Below are 6,000 nucleotides of genomic sequence, written 5' to 3' on the forward strand. Positions count from 1 at the left end.
CAGTGAATACTGTTGAGATTACCCTTCAAAAAGACTTTATTGATTTACATAATCACAATAGTGTATGCGTGCCCACTGACCCACACCCTCACTAACATTGCATATTATAGGACATTTAAATTTTTGTTAATCCAAGAGCTCATTTTAATCTACATTCCCTGAGAATTTGTTGAGTAAATTACCTGCTTAAATACTTTTATTCAATGTTTCTGATGAACCTAGGGGCAGGACAAGAATAAAGACGCAGACGTAGAGAATGGACTTGAGGACACGGGGAGGGGGAAGGGTAAGCTGGGACGAAGTGAGAGAGTGGCATGGACATATATACACTACCAAATGTAAAATAGATAGCTAGTGGGAAGCAGCCACATAGCAAAGGGAGACCAGCTCGGTGCTCTGTGACCACCTAGAGGGGTGGGATAGGGAGGGTGGGAGGGAGAAGCAAGAGGGACGGGATATGGGGATATATGTATACGTATAGCTGATTCACTTTGTTATAAAGCAGAAACTAACACACCATTGTAAAGCAATTATACTCCAATAAAGATGCTAAAAAAAATAATAAATACGTTTTTTCTCTTTGGCAGTTGGATTTGATTTCTTCTTACCTACTTGTAGGAGCTCTTTATACCTGCTGGGCACCAATCCTTTGTATTTTATGAGCTGAAAATATTTTGTCCTATTCTGGCACTTGTGTGCCACTGGTTAGGCATGGAAGCTTTAACTGGCTCCTCAGGGAGTCCCGCTACTGGGTGGAGACCAGAAGTCCTATGGACTAAACATCATCATGAACTGGCTTGTTCCAGATGACCTGGGCTTTCCAGAACCATTCAGTCAGCAGCTACCATTCACTGAACCCTACTCTGAATAAAAAAAATTCCCAAGATTGTGCCTCCTACAAAGCCTTGCCAGAGAGCACAGTGTTGAATCAGCTGCTGTCAGGCGCTCATCAGGTCAAGCTAAAACATTTAAGGAATATTGCTGGAGGGCACGCTGCCCATCTAGGCCTTTGTATATTCTATCCAGCCTAATTATCGGAGAGCTGAATTCTTGGCCTCTGCTCTCTTGGAGTCACACTAGCTGACCTCCACTTATCCAGCTAGCTGGTTAACAGATGTCCCTCATTCCCTCTGAAAATGCACCAAGGAGAGCCCAGGGCCAGCTGAATGCTAGCAGCTAGCAAATCCGAGCGTTTCTGTCTCCCCAGTTATTTGCTTGCCAAGACTCAGTTGTGTTTTTTCTCAAATCTATTTATACTATTTAATTTTGTTACTATAATTTATAATTTGGTTAAATATTATATAAAGTAATCAAAATGTGGGTGAAAAGAGATTAGTTGTTTCTGTAAAAACTTAGTTGATTGCTTTGGATACTCTCAGTAAATTAGGCACTAAAAATTGCTGTCACACTATATTTATATGAGACAACTGTAAAAAAAAAAAAAAACAATGGGAAATTTCCAAAAATGTGGAAATTTAGAATCATTCCTCCTTCAGACTGGATAGTAAAGAAAAGGCCCAGGCTCTACATCAAAAGCCAGCTCAACGACTGCACCTTTAGTTGTAATAAAATGAATGTCACATGCATGATTTTTTTTATGATTCTCTGCTTTAATACACTTTTATAGTAGCTGATCCTACCCAAATTGTACTCTGCAGATGGCAGCGGCGGCAGCGGCAGTGGAAGCTTATTACAAATGCAGGTCATCAGGCTGGCCCCAGACTTGCTGATTCAGGACCTACATTTTAACAAGTTCCTCAGGTGACTGAGCACGTTGCACTTTGAAAAGCACCAATCTACAGAGTGTGTTCCCTCTGATTTTATAAGGGATATTAAAATAAATCTATGCAGTTGAGGAATTTTCTAGATATTACTCAGCCCATGTCAAAATGTCTTTTAAATTTGGTGGTAGGAAAAGTTTCTTCCTCACAGACAGTAGTAATTATAATATCAATCTTACTTTCCTTTTCGTTTTGACCACAAGGAAACTCATAAGCAGAGTTTTTACTCTGCTATGTCATCTGTTCTTGTCTTCTTATTTTAATTGATACTTCCCCTAGTGTGATAGCTGTTATTTATGCTTTGCTATTTCATTGCTTCATGTTTCTTGAAATTTACTTACTTTAGTGTCTTCCCTAACATCATTTACAGAGAAAAGTAGGGAGGTTAAGAGATAAACCCTCCTCAGTCTAGCACTGTCAGTCTAGTCAGAATTTAATCGGACTCCACCCACATCCCTGACCTCAGCTCCTGCTTCCGCCCACATGGACATCAACCTCTCTCCTTTACTCAAACATCCTTTTGCTTTTTTCCTGAACTCTTGATCTCTCAGAATTCAGCCCAAATTATATCTCCTTTTTTTAAGGTTTTCCCTGGTCATTCTGGAGCAAAAGTCCGTTCCCCATTAAACTCCAAAAGCACTCTGTTGGTACCACCCCTCCAAATACAAATTCACATTTAGGCAAGTATTGAGTCCAACTGCGTACGTGGCTTGCAAGAGCACTTTGAGGGGAGGGAACATGTGTCATTTGGGTACCTGCTGCACAGTAAATGCTATATTAATGAATGAATAAATAAATGTGTAATGGAATGAATTAAGTACATATGATGAGAGTTTCACTTGGTTTAAATTCAAAAAAAAAAAAAAAAGATTCGACACAGGTAGCCACCGACCTGGTCAGTAAAATAACACATTATTTTTACATTTTCTGCTTTACTCATCATTCGAAGAAAGTCATAACCCAGAATTTGGTTGGGGGGTCTGAAAATTTTACTCTAAACATGTGAGACGACGTGTATGATGTGAACTTTAACTCAAGACAATGGGATGTTAGGATGTGTGGTAGGGTGGGTCAGATGTCCATGTACAATTTGGACGGGTGATAGAACATATTTCCATCTTTACACAAACAACACTGCTCACCTGGGGCTTCTGGAACGACTTCTAAAGACTCACAGGCTTTTAGCCTTTTAAGGCCAAAAGCTCCCCACAGACTGTCTCACAAGGATCTGCAGGGGAACATGGTCACATTGACTTTGGTGGCTGAGAGACAGTGCAACACAGCAGCAGACAGACAGCCTGGCACACAGCCAGCCAAGAAAATGGAACATCTGTGTGTGAGCAAACAAATACCACCGACCTTGAGCTAAAGGAATGAACCTCTGGCAGGGAACATTAAAAGGCTCAGACTCCCTAAGCAGAGAACGAACTTCACTCCCGTGTAAGTGCAGGGAAATGGCTCATGCCATATTCACTCGCCTGGCACACAGCAGTAAATCAACGAAGCCAATTTTGTAATTAGGAGACACAGAGGACAATAAAGTTTACCAATTCTCTCACCTTCCATTGAGATCAGTGCTGTCTGACAGAAATGTAAGGCAAGCTATGAATATAATTTTAAATGTTCATAAAAAAGTTTAAAAGAAATAAGTGAAATTAATTTTAATAATATGCTAAAAATAGTAATAATAAGCTATGTTTAACCCAATGTACATGAACTGTTAGCATTCCAATATGTAATCAATATTTTAAAAATTATTGATGAGACACATTACATCCACTTCACATACTAGGTCTGTGAAATACACCATCTCATTTTGGACTAGCCACATTTGAAGTGCACAGTAGGCACCTGTAGCTAGTGGTTACGATATTGGACAGTGCAGACTTTAGATACTGAAAACACAAAAGTGGTAAAGGAAGCATCCATAAATAATGGGAAAGGTCCTGGCTTTGTAGACCAAGGCACCAAGCTACATTTCTACTCCTTGGCTTACTAGCTAGCTCTTGGCACAAGAGAGGCCATGTAACCTCTCCCAGCCTCTCCACATTAGGGAAATGTTGGTAAGTAATCTCTACCTTCAAGTTGTAGGGATGAATGTATGAAGAGTTCCTAGCAGGATATGGGCCCCATAGGACACTCAGTAAGTGACAATGGATATGATAATATATCCAGAGAGAAGGACTCCAGTGCTAGCTGTGAGAAATCCCTCTGAAGGGTGTGAAATCCTTGTGATTTTCCTGGTTTAAAATCACAGTAATAGAAGAGAAAGAGGACAGTTTCATTCTATTTTTTTCTAATTTTACAGTACATTATTCCAATAGATTGTATTCGTTTTATGAAAATACACAGATTGGAGAAAACCACATGTTTTGTTATCATCTTTAAATCAAGGAGTCAAAACATTTTGAATGTGCAACAAATCAGTATTTAGAGAAGTTAGAAGATAAATACCTTTCACCAAGGAATGTTTCACCTCATACCATCACTCACACAAAATGATTTCATGATCAAGAACTTTGAAAGAAAGTGGCTAGTGTCAAACAGCTAAGCAGATACCTGAAAATGTTTTCAGACTTCTGTAGTGACCTGGGGCCCAGGTCACTACAGAATTTAACATCTCATGTGCTTAAGTGTCCCTTTCTCTTCTGTCACCAGTGGGTGTAGCTGGGGTCTTGGGAACCCAGTCTACATTTTTGCTGTATTAAAAAGTATTGATCGTATTGGAAAATATCTCAGAAGAAAAGGAAATGAGATTAGGCATTCAACAAGTAGGAAGTTGTTCTAGAAGCAGAGTTGCTTTACATAGATATCAATGGGAAAAAAAAAAGACTGTCAAGAGACAAATTGTGAAGAGACAATTTCCTGGCCTTAAGCAAAAGGAGAATAGGATCAGTTAGGTAGGTGGAAGCAGGGCTTGGGAGATATAGGAATTCACAGTCTTCCAGAAAAATCTAAAGTCAAAATAATTACTAGAGAGACTAGGAAAGAATATACATTATGATATAAAGACACAGGGTGCAGGGGGCAATGTCTCAAATCACTGTGCAGGAGGAAAAGGGATTGGTTTTCGATGGACAAGCAGAGCAGCAAAGTAAGAGTATGAAGCTAGAAGGGAGATACCAGAGTGACTTCCTGGAGTGCAAGAATAATTAGAAGACAAGAATAATTTCTCCTTTCAGAACAGAACTACAGTTTCAGAGATGCACCAGTAAGAAGCTGGGTCGAAGTCACTGCAGCCCTTAGAGAGGTCAGATGTGAACTGTGGCAAACTGCTTCCATGTGGAAGGAGAAAGAAGGGCTGGGGCACTCTGGAGGCTGAGGGGACAGAAAGAAATCCTGTGTGGTAGAAAGCAGAGAGCAATCTCACTTACAAAAATATTCAGGACAGGATTCTTTTTAGGTTGACATTGCTAACTGTAATTATTAACCATCTTTTACATTCCCCCCTGCCTCTAACTTTCCACCCTTTACCTTTTCTTTTTTCCTTTATGGTTGCCATTGACAACAATTTAAGAAGAACTAGCTCTTGCCTCCTAAGAAGGAAATTCTACAGAACCAACCTATCAAGTGGTTAGATTAGAAGGTACTGCTGGTGGGAAAAAGAGACATTTTGGGAAAATGCTTTTTATTTAGCAAATTTGAAAATAGTACTTCTATAAGAATGATTATTTCCCACATGTTTTTTTTCTTTAGAAAGTTTTCAACTGACACAAATTTTCCAGAAGACTTGTAAAAGTTGTTAGCCAGGTTCAGAACAAGTTTCACCACATGGCTTCTTGAGGTCAAAAGCAGTAATGTGTGACTCTTACAAAGGAACTCCTCTTTCCTCATGTTGTTTGGCCACAGTTTTGTGCCTCTACAGCCCCACAGGGTAAAGCCAAGATAAACTCTCCACATAGTCTCACTCTGCCGTGGTTTACAATCTACACTTACTACAGTGTCAAGCATTTCAAAATTGCTCTGGGTCTTGTTGGCAAGTTATTATCAACCAGGAAGTCTGGAATTAGTAGAGGAAGGCACCACCTAAAGCAGTGGCTTTTAAACCTTTTTCTTACCTCAACCCACAGTACAAAATAATTTTTATATCATGACCCTGCACACACATACATAAAATACACAAAAATATACATAAACTGAATCAAGAGAATCATGAAACTATACTTTATTACCTTAGATGCACTCTGAAATTTCAATCCCAGCTCTATTTCATCCAAAA

This window comes from Balaenoptera borealis (genome assembly GCF_965194805.1).
Source record: "Balaenoptera borealis genome assembly, chromosome: 3".
NCBI classification, from domain to species: domain Eukaryota; kingdom Metazoa; phylum Chordata; class Mammalia; order Artiodactyla; family Balaenopteridae; genus Balaenoptera; species Balaenoptera borealis.